Raw genomic sequence first — 13,462 nt, 5'->3', positions numbered from 1 at the left:
TCTCCCTTCAATATACTGATTTGTCACCACCTTTGATTTGGCCTATGTCAGAAAACTTGAATGTAACTGAAGGGAAAAAACAAAAAAACACATTTTTGGAACTCTTTCAAAGGGAGGTGGAAGCAAAGCCTTTGAATGCTTGTAAGACAGAGGTGGATGGATAAGCAGTTGTTGGCAGGGGTAGGCAGGAAGCTGGCTGACAGATCATCCATGCTCTTATTAAATAGCCAAGCAGGCTCAACAGGCCAAATAGACTACTACTCATGATTCACGTTTGTATGTTTTAAACTTGGAGCACTGCAAGAGTCTGCCATGGTCAATGATGCAAAACTGAAGGGTTTCCTTACCCAATTGTCCATGATATGGATGAAAGTACACAGCAGATCAAATTAAACCTTGACTGCTAAATAATGACTATCTGCTGATGGGATGGTTTTTGGCTGTTGTGCACAACCCACACACAATGTCATCATGCACACAATGCTAAGTGAAACGTGACAAAGGAAACCACAACAATCTGCCGGCAGGAGCACGCTGGAGGGCCCAAGTAGGATTTGTCATGCAGTTCTATATGCGGCATAAACTTGCCAGCCTGAGAGGCCAACATTTATCAACATCTAGACAGTGAGCAACATCAGAACATGAGCAAGTGGGAGTAAGGAGTGATTTTAAAAAACGAGGGAACACATCCACTCACTAATCCACCCCACCAGACCCTCCGACCACAACTAATTTATTTCCTAATCAGAGACACCTATGTACAGTCACTTATTGACAGAGCCTATAAAAAGTATTCATGCCCCCCTCTGGAAGTTTTCAAGTTTTATTTTTTTAAAACATTGAATCACAGTGGATTTAATTTGGCTTTTTTGACACTGATCAACGGAAAAGACTCTTTCATGTCAAAGTAAAAACAAATTTCTACAAATTGGTCTAGATTTATACAATTATTAAACAAAATAATTGATTGCATAATTATTCACCCCCTTCAAGTTAGTATTTAATAGATGCACCTTTGGCAGCAATTACAGACTTGAGTCTGTGTGGATAAGTCTCCATCAGCTTTGCACATTTGGACGCTGTAATTTTTCCCCATTCTTCTTTACAAAACTGCTCAAACTCTGTCAGATTGCATTGTGAACATGAATGAACAGTTCTTTTCAAGTCCAGCCACAAAATTTTAATTTGATTGAGGTCTGGACACTGACTTGGTCACTGCAGGACATTAACTGTATTATTTTTAAGCCATTCCTGTGTAGATTTGGCTTTATGCTTGGGGTCATTGTCTTGCTGGAAAACAAATCTTCTCCTAAATCACAAGTCTCTTGCAGACTGCATTAGGTTTTCCACCAGGATTTCCCGGTATTTTGGTGTATTCATTTTACCCTCTACCTTCACAAGCCCTTCAGAGTCTACTGCAGTGAAGCATCCCCATAGCATGATACAGCCACCACCATGCTTCAATGTAGGAACGGTGTGCTTTTGATGATGTGTGGTGTTTGGCTTACACCAAACATAGCATTTAGTCTCGTAGTTGAAAAACTCATTTTTGGTTTCATCAGAGCATAGAACCCTCTTCCAGCTGACTTCAGAGTCTCTCAAATGCCTTCTGGCAAACTCTAGCTGATATTTCATGCAAGTTTTTTTCAACAGTGGCTTTCTCTTTGCCCATCTCCCATAAAACTGTGACTGGTGAAGCACCTGGGCAACAGTTATTGCCACCAAGAGTCCTTCCCATTTCAGCTACTGAAGCTTGAAACTCCTCCAGAGTTGTCATAGGTCTCTTGGTGGCCTCCCTCACTAGTCCCCTTCTTGCACGGTCACTCAGCTTTTGAGAACAACCTGCTCTGGGCAGAATTACATCTGTGCATAATCTTTCCACTTAGAAACATAGAAATCTACAGGCCCTTCAGCCCACAATGTTGTGCCAACTACTCTAGAAAATGTTGATCAGTGTAAAAAAGATGCTTAAAACAATAAAACATGAAAACTTCCCGGGGTGGGGGTGGAGTGGGGTGAATACTTTTTATAAGCACTGATCATACAATCGGAATCAGCTTTAATATCACTGAAATATGTCATGAAATTTATTAACTTTGCAGTAGCAGTGCAATAACAATTTTTAAAACTGTGAATTATACTAATTATGGATTTATTGATATATATGAAATTAAGTAAGTAGTGCCAGTGCAAAAAAAAAGAAATAAAAAGTAGTGAGGTAGTGTTCATGGGTTCAATGTCCATTCAGAAATCAGATGGCAGAGGGGAAGAAGCTGTTCCTGAATCACTGAGTATGTGCCTTCAGGTTCTGTACCTCCCTCCTGATGGTAACAGTGAGAAGAGGGCATGTCCTGGATGGTGGGGTCCCTTTTTGAGGCACTGCTCCTTGAAGATATCCTGGATACTATGGAGGCCAGTGCCCATGATGGAGCTGAATAATCTTACAACCCTTTGCTGCTTACTTCAATTCTGTGCAGTAGCAACCCCACCTGTACTAGATGGTGATGCAGCCAGTTAGAATGTTCTCCATGGTACATCTGTAGAAAATTGTGAGTGTTTAAGGTGGCAAACCAAATTTCCTCAAACACCTAATAAAATATAGCTGCTGCCTTGTCTTATTTATAACTATGTCAATATGTTGGGAGAGGTTATATCCCCAGAGATATTGACATCCAGGAACTTGAATCTGCTCACTCTCTCCACTTCTGACCCCTCTATGAGGATTGGTATGTGTTCCTTAATCTTACCCTTCCTGAAGTCCACAATCAGCTCTTTTGTCTTATTGACGTTGAGTGCCAGGTTGTTGCTGTGGCACCACTCCATTATTTGGCATATCTCACTCCTGTATGCCCTCTCGTCACCACCTGAGATTCTACCAACAATAGTTGTATCATCAGCAAATTTATAGCTAGTATTTGAGTTGTGCCTAGTCATACAATCATGGATGTGGAGAGAGTGGAGCAGTGGGCTAAGCCACACCCCTGTGGTGCACCAGTGTTGACTGTCAGCGAGGTGAAAATGTTATTTCCAATCCGCACAGATTGTGGTCTTCTGCTTAGGAAGCTGAGGATTCGGTTGCAAAGGGAGGTACAGAGGCCAAGATTCTGTAGCTTTCGATCAGGACTGTAAGAATGATGGTGTAGTCAATAAACAGCATCCTGACATAGGTATTTGCATTGTCCAGGTGATCCAAAGCTTGGGTGGAGAGCCATTGAGATTGCGTCTGCTGTAGACCTATTCCGGCAAACAGGCAAATTGCAGTGGGTCCAGGTCCTTGCTGAGTCAGGAGTTGACTCCAGCCATGACCAACCTCTCAAAGCACTTTATCACTGTAGATGTGAGTGCTACTGGATGATAGTCATTAAGGCAGCTCACACTGCTCTTCTTGGGCACTGGTATGATTGTTGCTCTTTTGAAGCAGGTGGGAACTTCCATTGTAACAGTGAGAGGTTGAAAATGTCCTTGAATACTCCTGCCAGCTGGTTGGCAGAGGTTTTCAGAGCCTTACCAGGTACTCCATCAGGGCCTATCACCTTGCGAGGGTTCACACTTTCTGAAAGACAGCCTGATGTCGGCCTCCGAGACAGAGATCACAGGGTCACCGCGTCCTGCAAGAATCCTCTTAGCTGTAATTTTATTCTCCCTTTCAAAGTGAGCATAAAAAGTGTTGAGCTCATCTGGTAGTGAAGCATCACTGCCATTCACGACATTGGGTTTCGCTTTGTTGGAAGTAATGTGCTGCAACCCTGCCAGAGTAGATGTGCATCTGATGCCAGCTCCAACCTTGCTTGGAATTGTCTATTAGCTCTTGAAATAGCCTTCTACAAGTCATCCCTGGTTTTCTTGTACCGACCTGGGTCGCCAGATCTGAAGGCCACAGATCTCAGCCCTCAGCGAACCTCCTGGTTCATCCATAGCTTTTGATTTGTGTATGTACAGTAATTTCTCGTAAGCACACACTCATCCACACAGGCTTGGAGTCCATTGACCAGAAGACAAACCCCAAAATTACCATGGACAGAAAATCAAGTTAAGGCCTCAGGCAAGTGGCCAATCTCATAATAGTCCATCTACCCTCTCAAACTTCAACAACATTTCCAATGCAAGTGAAGTGCCTTCACTTGTCCAGTTGGAGTCAGCTCAACAAGTGTAACACACCAAGAGACAAAGTAGTCATTTTATCAGGACCACATTCACCAACTCAAATATCGCATTTCTTCACCGTGACTGCAATGTACATTGCATCTACTTACTAAGGATTCTTTGCCAGCATCTCCCAAATCCATCGCCTTCACTCTTTAATATACGAGCAGAAACCATGTGAAAATGATATCACCTCTCCCACATCGTAAAAGACACACAACCACCAAATTTAGATAGGTGCCATTACTTTCTTCTTCATTATAGTCAAAATTTTCAAGCGGTTGACATAATAGTTCTGTAACAGTATATTCATTATATGGATGGTACATTGTACACCTTCAGAAACACCACTGGGACAGGAATATAGACTGAATATATTGGCAATGCCCATATCACTAGTACAGTGACAAAAGGGCATCTATATTTGCTCTATTGTTGGCTGATTGCAAAGTTTTGATACCATTAACACAACTGTATGTTTGAAAAATGAAGCACTTCAAAACTTTGCAAAAACAGCTCCAAGCATCCCATTGCTCCTTGAGTAAGTAAAATCTACATTTAACAATCCCTGTAAATAGCTACAAAATTGCTCTGTGATGCAAACAAGAAGACGACCTCACTGAACCATGTGGCGGGGATTTGCTGTTGATAACGCAGAAGATTTATTTTCATATTTTACCTCTCTGGTTGTTGCCATTGTGCTACTGGGTCCTACAAGGATATATCTTTAACGCTCAGCTGTTCATCACTTTCCCATATTTCCTTATAGCACAGATGCCCATTTCAGCCCATTGAGAGGATACTACTTTACAGAGCTATGTCAAAGTAAAGTTAAAGTAAAATTTATTATCAAAGTACACATACAGTATGTTACCATATGCTACCTTGAGATTCATTTTCTAGCAGGCATTTACAGGAAAAATAAAGAGATACAGTAGAATTTATTTAAAGCTGTAGATAAACAAAAACTAACAACCAATTGTGCAAATAAAATTAATGCACTTCCCCATAAATGTTCTCTGTTATCTATTCCCTCCACATTCCCATCAATTTCCTTCCCTCCAAATTCTACCAATCACTTACATGGTAGGAGCAATTTACAATGGTCAATTAACCTATCAACTTGCACATTGTTGGGATGTGGGAGGAAATATGAGGGAAATGAAATGCGGTTCGATGGACAATACGTGAACTCCACACAGATAGTACAGAGGATCAGAATTGAATGTGGCTTCCCGGAATTGTGAGACAACAGCTCTACCAGCTCTCTCACTGACTTGGGTGTAATGTACCAAATATGCTGATGAAACAAAGGAAGACGAGAAAGTGACTGTGAAAAAAATCACCTGCATCCAAAGGATTATAAATAGGTTAAGTTAGTGACCAAAATATTGACAGATTGGAATAGAACTTTGGGAAATGGTAACAAAAAATAAAAAGCAGATCATTATTTTAATGGCCCAAATCTAATTCAGAGAGATCAGGTTATACTCAGGTAAGGATCTCAAAATGTTAGCATGCAGGTACAGTAGAATGGGTATTTGGAAAGGCAGAGGGATGTAGGTAATGCACAAAATGTTTAATAGAATGAATCTTAGGATGAATAGATTTTTTATGAGGAAAGAATGAATACATTGGGTCTACATCTGGAGCTAATAAGAAGTAATCTCATTGAAATATCTGAGATTCTGTGTGGGCTTCACAGGTACATAGAATATAGAATAATACAGCCCAGAAACAGACCCCTCAGCCCATGAGGTACTGTATGTGCTGGTCATCATGTCAATTTAAACTGCATAGGTCAGTAGCCCTTCGTTCCCTGCCTGTTCATGTGCCAGTCTAAATGCGTCTTTTTAACATTGCCTCTAACATCTCTTCCTCAGGTAATGCATTACAGCCAACTACCACTCCACACGTAAAAAAAACTTGCCTTGCAAATACCCTTTAAAGCCGTTCTCACTTCCCCTCCCCCATCTTAACGTATACCCTCTAGTATTTTACATTTCTACTCTGAGAAAAAACTCTCACTGCCTTCTATATCCATGCCTTTCATAATTGAAAATAATTTTATCAGGTTGCCGCTCAGCGTCCGATGTTCCAGAGAAAACAAAGTTTGTCCGATCATTCCATGTAGCTAATACTCTCTAATTCAGATAACATCCTGGTGAATCTCTTTTCCACCCTCTCTGAAGCCTTCACATCCTTCCTGTGATGCAGTGACCAGAACTGCACATGAAGCTCCACTGTGCCCAATCAAAATTTTATACAGATGCAACATGATTTCCCAACTTTTATACTCATGGACCTGACTGATAGAGGCAAGCATGCTGAATGCTTTCTTTATGACCCTATCTACTTTTCATGCTGCTTTCAGGGACCTATGTGGTTGCACCCAATGTCCCTCTGTACATTAACCACGATCCCTTGGTCCATCATGATGAGAATTGATATTTTCAGAAAAATGAGTTAAGACTAGGATGAGGAAGAATTACTTCCCTTAAACTTTGAGCTTAGAGGGCTTTGAATCTTTGGATACTGCAATTAAATATATTCAAGACATAGAGGTGGATTTTTGAACTTTAGGAGAACAGGACATATGGGAATTAGGCACAAATGTGCACCTGAAGGCAGAATAAGAATCAAATCAAAGTAAGATTTATTTTCATCATCATCATCATAATTATATGCCGTGTCGTATGACATGAGCGATCTGTCTTTAACCTTATAAATTCTAATAAGCTCTTCAAAACTTTTCCCTGTCCATCCTTTTTTGTAACTCAAGGAATGTCATATGCTGTCGACCAGGACTTTTTCTTCCATCAGTTTGTCCCATCACTGCAAGATGCTCGAGCTTCTCTTTCCTCAGTACATGTCCCAGAAATTCCAGCTGCCATTTCCTGATTGATAATATCAGCTATATTCTTTTTCCAACTTTTTGTAACACTTCCTCATTTGATACTTTGTCTTTCCATGATCTAGGAAATCATTCTTTAATAAAACCACATTTCTGCAGCTTCACGTCTTCTCTCATTTTGTTTTGATATTGTCCAACGTTCACTTCCATCCGTTAGTTCATATCAACGTGGCACCACAACACTTTCCTACCCATTTAAATTATGTTATTCTTTAGTATGTCATTATCACTGATGTGAAATATGTTGTTTTGTAACAAAGACTTAAAAATTACTGTAAATTACAAAATAAAAAGTGCAAGAAAAGAGGAATGACAGGTTAGTGTTTATGGGTCATGGACCATTCAGAAATCTGATAGTGAAGAGAAAGAAACTGTTTGTGAATCATTGAGTGTTAGTCTTCAGGCTCTCATGTTCCTTCCCAATGGTAGCAATGAGAAGACGTGTCCTAAATAGTGAAGGTGCTTGGTTATAGGTGTCGTATTCTTGAGGTACCGCATTCTTCAGGGACTACCTCTTAAAGATGTCCTTGGTGATTGTGCCTGTGATGGAGCTAGCTAGGTCTATAACCCTCTCCCCCTCCTCACCCCCACCTTTCAAACCTACTCCTCAGCTTTTTTTCTCCAGTCATGCCAAAGGGTTTCAGCCCAAAATGTCAGCTGTGCTTTTTCCATAGGTGCTGCCAGGTCTGCTGAGTTCCTCCAGCATCTTGTGTGTGTTGCCCTATAACCCTCTGTAGCTTCTTGTAGTCCTGTGCGTTGGAACCTCCATACCAGGTGGTGATGCAACTAGTCAGAATGTTCTCCACTGCATAAATTTCTATAGAAATTTGCAAGAATCTTTGGTGACATACCAAATTTCCTCACTCCCCATGAAGTAGAACTGCTGCTCCGCCATCTGTATGATTGTGTCGGATGCAGGATAATTCACTCAAGATGCTAACACCCAGGAAATTGAAGTTGTTCACCACTTGTACAACTCCCAACTTCTACTTCCTGAAGTCCCCAGTCAATTCCTCGGTCTTGCTGACATTGAGTGCAAGGTTATTGCTATGGTGCCATTTAACCGTCTCTCTCCTGTATGTTGCCATCGGAAATTTTACTAACAGCAGTGATGTCATTCTGAATTTGTAGATGCCATTTCAGCTGTGTTTAGACACACAGTCATTACTATAGAGAAAGCAGAGTAGTGGGCAAATATCAACAATTATATCCACTCTACACTTACTAAATTACAAAACAGGCTTAAATTCTCATATCCTTTTGCCCTTACATTTTGTGGGGAAAATCAGTTGGATTTTTCCTATGATGACTGTCTTGCTATAAGGAAAAGTTGAGTGAGACTGAGCAATTCCCAAGAAGATCATGTGGTCTGGTCTCCTTAACACATACTGAAAATGATTACAAAAGTAATTGACAGTACAGATGCCAAGCTTCCTCTACTGGAGAGTCCAGAACTGTGGCCTTAGTTTCAGAATAAAGAGTTGGTCATTCAGAAATGAGCTGAGAAAATACTATTTACACAAGGGGTTATAAATAATCAAAATTCTCTGCCTCGGAGGCTGTGGATTCTCAAGTACCCTGCTTCTCTTTATTCTGTTCTTAATTTCAAGTCTGACCTTTTACACATCTCCCACTCGCATCACCCAACTCTTAACCTCTGAAGCTCCTTTCCTAAATATCTTTGACTCCCTACTCTTTTTCCTTGAAGAGATTGCTTAATACAACTTGTTTGGACATTGTCTTTGTGTTTTCTTCAGTGGACCTCATGGCAATTCTGGAGTCACAAAAAGGGTCTTTGGGGTGTTTTGTCACACCCACACCAAGTCAACGGTCAGAGTGAGAATGGGGTTCCTTATCACTGTTTCATAGGATGTGAACATTGTTATTTTGCAGCAGAGGTAGAGTGCAAAGACATAAAGTTGTTATAAATTTAAAAAAAATAAATACCTAGTGCAAAGAGAGGAATAATGAGGTAGTGTCGACTGTTCAGAAACATGATGGCAGAGGGGAAGAAGCTGTCACTAAGTTGTTGCAAGTAGGTTTTCAGTCTTCTGAACCTTCTCTCGTATGGTAGTAATGAGAAGAGGGCATCTCCTGGATGGTACAGCTCCTTAGTGATGGATGCCACCTTCTTGGGGCACTGCCCCTTGAGGATGTCCTCAGTGGTGGGAAGGCTTGTGTCCATGATGGAGCCAACTCAGACTACTACCCTCTGCAACCTTGTACAGTCCTTTGCATTGGAGGCTCCAAACCACTTAGGATGAGAGCAGTCACTGCTGTGTACATACATCTATTGATGCTTCTGGACACATCTTCAGTGATGTTCCTGGAATCATCGGGTGTTTCGGGTCTTTCAATGTCATACAACCTCCTCCAGGTGACCCAGCCGGGGCTGATCAGACCCCAGCTTATGTCCAGATGGCTAGCTACTTATGACTCCATGGCTCCCCTCTTTTGAGCCACAGCCATATTGAGGCCCTCTCTGCCGCATCGGTGGTACTGCGGATGGCTCTCCTCTTCCTCTCTCCCTCGATGCCCAAAATGCTGAAGGCTCTAACTAAAGAACAGGCTACGAATCCCCTACAACCAACCTCCACTGGGAGACACCTCGCTCTCCATCCAGCCTGCTGACAGTTGCTGACCAGTCCTGTGTACTTGGAGAGCTTCCTTTCAAAGGCCTCCTCCAAGCTATCTTCCCATGGGACTGTCACCTCCAGCAGCACCACTTGCTCAGACACTAGGACAATGTCTCGTCGCAGGGTGGTGGCTGCGATATGGTTGGGGAACTTCAGCTGCCCTTCGAGGTCCACCAACTGCTGCCAGTCCCTTGCAGAGGTCAGAACGCCTGCAGGTGTTCTGTTGGCAGGTATTGGCTGCTCCCCAGCTCTGACAAAGGCAATGGTCTGCTTGGAGGGTTGGGACTGCTTCGCCCACTCAACTCCTGCACTGACGGCTTCAGCGATGGTCTTCAGGACCTGATCACGCCTCCAGCTGTACCGTCCCTCACCAAGTGCCCTTGCACAGCTGCTGAGGATGTGCTCCAGGGTTCCTCGCTTGGAGCACAGTGGGCACGCAGATGACTCTGCCTTGCCCCATGTGTGCAGGTTTGATGGGCTTGGAAACATATCATACACTGCCTGGATGAGAAATTGTATGCGGAGTGGTTCGGCTTTCCAAAGATCAGCCCAGGGGTCACTTTCCCCTCAACCGCATTCTCCCATCTTGTCCAAGCTCCCTGTTGCTTCATTCCAACCGCCTTGCAGGCTCTCATCTCCTTCACTACTGCTCTCACCTCCTCCTGAACTAGACGACGCCTTTTCTTCCCTCTGGTGTCCATTTGGGGAGTTGGAAAGGATCCTAGCCCAGCTCGGCCTCGTGTGACCACTCCCACCAGCCTCCTGTGATTCTGCTTCCTGAACAGCTTCCTCTGCCCTCCACTTCCTGCCAGTACTTACTTGGATCCCTGCTCTAGCCACCTTCGGGTCACTTGAGTCCCTTTACTGTAGCACTTCGCTGGCTTTTGTTACCTTGAATTCTTCCTCCAAGGATTTGAAGTCAGAAAGTCCTCTACCGTCCACACATCTATAGAAACCTGGTAACATATGAAATCTCCTCAGACTCCTCATTGAGAAGAAGCGTTGGTAGCCTTCTTCATGATTGCTTCAATGTGTTGGGCCCAGGAGAGCTCCTGAGAGACATTAACGACCAGGAACTAAAAGCTGCTCTGCTCTTCCACCAAAGTGCCTCAATGAAGACGAGTGAGTCTTCTTCCAACTTCTCCTTCCTTAGGTCCATAACCAATTCCTTGGAGCAAAGTTTTTATTGCTACCATTAGGGAGGAGAGACAGGCGCTTTGAGATGTAAATTCCGTGTTTTTAGAACAGCTTCTTCCCCTCTACCATCATATTTCTAAACAGTCCATGAACCCATGAACGCTACTTCACTATCCTGCTCTTTTTACACTTTTTTATATTTGTTATTGTAACTTACAGTAATTTTAATGTATTGCACTGTATTGCTGCAGCAAAGCAACAAAGTTCTTGTAACGTCGAGGGTGATTCTGATTGTGAGGTTTTTGCTGCGACACCATTCATCCAGTTGATCTCACTCTTGTACGTCTCCTTGTTGCCATCTAAGATTTTACCAAAACAGTGGTGTCATCTGCAAATTTATAAATGGCATTTGAACCATTTTTAGCCACAAATTAGTGAGTCTGGAGAAAATAGAGCAGAGGGCTAAGCACACATCACTGAGGTGTACCTGTGTTGATTGTTGGTGAGGAGGAGATGTTATCACTGATCCCTACTGACTGTGAGCTTCTAGGTGAAGAAGTTGAGGATCAAATTGTAGAGGGAGGTACAGGGGCTCAGGTTGAGCAGCTTGGTGATTAATGGAGAAGTGTGGAGAAATAGATGATGGTGGTGCAACACAAACAAAATGCTGGAGGAACTCAGCAGGCCAGGCAGCATTTAGGAAATACAGAAACATCAACCGTACTCTTTCCCATAGATGCTGCCTGGCCTGCTGAATTCCTCCAGCATTTTGTGTGTGTTGCTCGGATTTCCAGCATCTGCAGATTTTCTCTTGTTTGGGATGGTGGTGTAGCTGCACAGCACTTCACTCTCCTGGGCTGCAGCTAATTACTTTGACCAACACAAAATTCAACAAGATGCAAAGCAGTCAATTTTTTGCAAAACATTCAAAGTGAACCCACTCAAATAATTGCACTGTGCAAATTGCCAAAACAACTCCAGGAGATGAAAAACAGCCAACATTTCTTTTATTAAATTTTGCTGAAGGCATTTATATTGATGATGCCTTGTACTTTTTTTTACTGTAATAGTTTTCAATCGTTTGCTTTAAAACATTAAAACAACTTTAATTTAGTAAAACTACTTTCTCTTGCGTGATGAATATAATTGACGTCGCTTGAGGAACAGTAACTGAATTATTGAACTTGGCAGCATGACTAAGATCAGTCAAAGTAGCCAATAACCAAGAATGTCTCAGCAACCTTTTTCATTGTACCAATACATGTCAAATCAGCGCCCCTGAATAGTATGATTCAGCACTTCGTTCTCACCAGGATCACGATGAAGTCATCAGTAAATTCCAGAACATATCTTGTTAAATTGAACATCCTACGGACCTTCATACAAGCTCGTTACAATTTTATTTTAAATGATCAAGCGCAACGAGTTTAAACAGCGTTAAATTCAGAACTTAACAGTTCATTTTTTTTTAAAAAAAGACCGTACCAATGTTTTTTTAGAAACGCGCGCTTCTGCTTCAGCTTGTTTTTATCACAGGAACCGCGCACTGTGGAGATGAACTGGTGAGAAGTTTTTATTAATTTCACCGCTAATAAACCAGTTTACCGTTCTATTTACTCGTTCATATACCTTTCCCTAAATAGTTCTGTTCCCAATTATCCCTTTCTTCGGATGTGCCTTCCGGGTCAGTATCAGCATATTCTGACCAGATAAACCAGCTCCTTGTAAGTGTTTAGACTTGTCTGGTTGGGGGCGGTGGGAGACAGTAGAATGGGGTTACTGGTTTTATTTCCTTTAGACGAATAAGCGAAAAAGGCCTCCCATCTCCACGATTATCTTTCGTCTTGTGACTTTCCACTACACACAGACACACACACACACACAGTTTCACCTTTCAGCAAGCGCAAGGAATTCGTGCGATCTTTTGTGCCGCATTCCGCGGATTCCTTTCCCAGAGAAGGCTAACGATTTTCTCATGACACAACCCACTACTGAACTGGGTGGAAGAGCGAACTTGCAGTTGTGCCAGCAAACAAAAACAACTTTCACTGTGAAAGTTAGGCATTTTTCGAAAATGGAAACATTTAGACCACGCAACTTCACGTCAAATTTTAAAAGCTGCAATATATTGTTGGATAGATGCTAGCTTATGTTATTTCATAAAACCTAGCGCTGGTTTCCCCCCCTCCCCCCACATTCAGACGGTTCTGTGAAACTGGATCGCCCCAATACCCAGAAACAGGGAACGCCATCCACCGCTGCTGGGAATTGTAGTCCTGTGCGTGATCGAGGACTGACCCTTTGGAATTGCATCTAAATATATGATTCTGCATACTGGCAGAGCCAGCAATAGGAGACTCAGAGTAAATGCGATACATTAACAGTAATGAATGATCTATGTTAATCCAATGAGTTGGCGTGAGAATTCCTCGAAATGTTTTCTAAGTCTGCCCCTAAACTTCCAGAAACTCTCGTCTTGATTGCAGATACGCGGCTGTGCCGTTGTCTCCACATGGAGGATCGCGGTATGGAGCTGACAAACTCCTTCTAGTCACTTCACTCACGATCAAGTAAACCCCAGAGCGAGCTAATTTTTGTTTTAAAAAAATCACAGTGAAGGAAAATCGGAGGG

Source organism: Mobula birostris, chromosome 4 (genome assembly GCF_030028105.1).
Source record: "Mobula birostris isolate sMobBir1 chromosome 4, sMobBir1.hap1, whole genome shotgun sequence".
NCBI lineage: Eukaryota > Metazoa > Chordata > Chondrichthyes > Myliobatiformes > Myliobatidae > Mobula > Mobula birostris.
The sequence above is the reverse complement of the archived record's forward strand: the minus strand, read 5'-3'. Positions refer to the sequence as shown.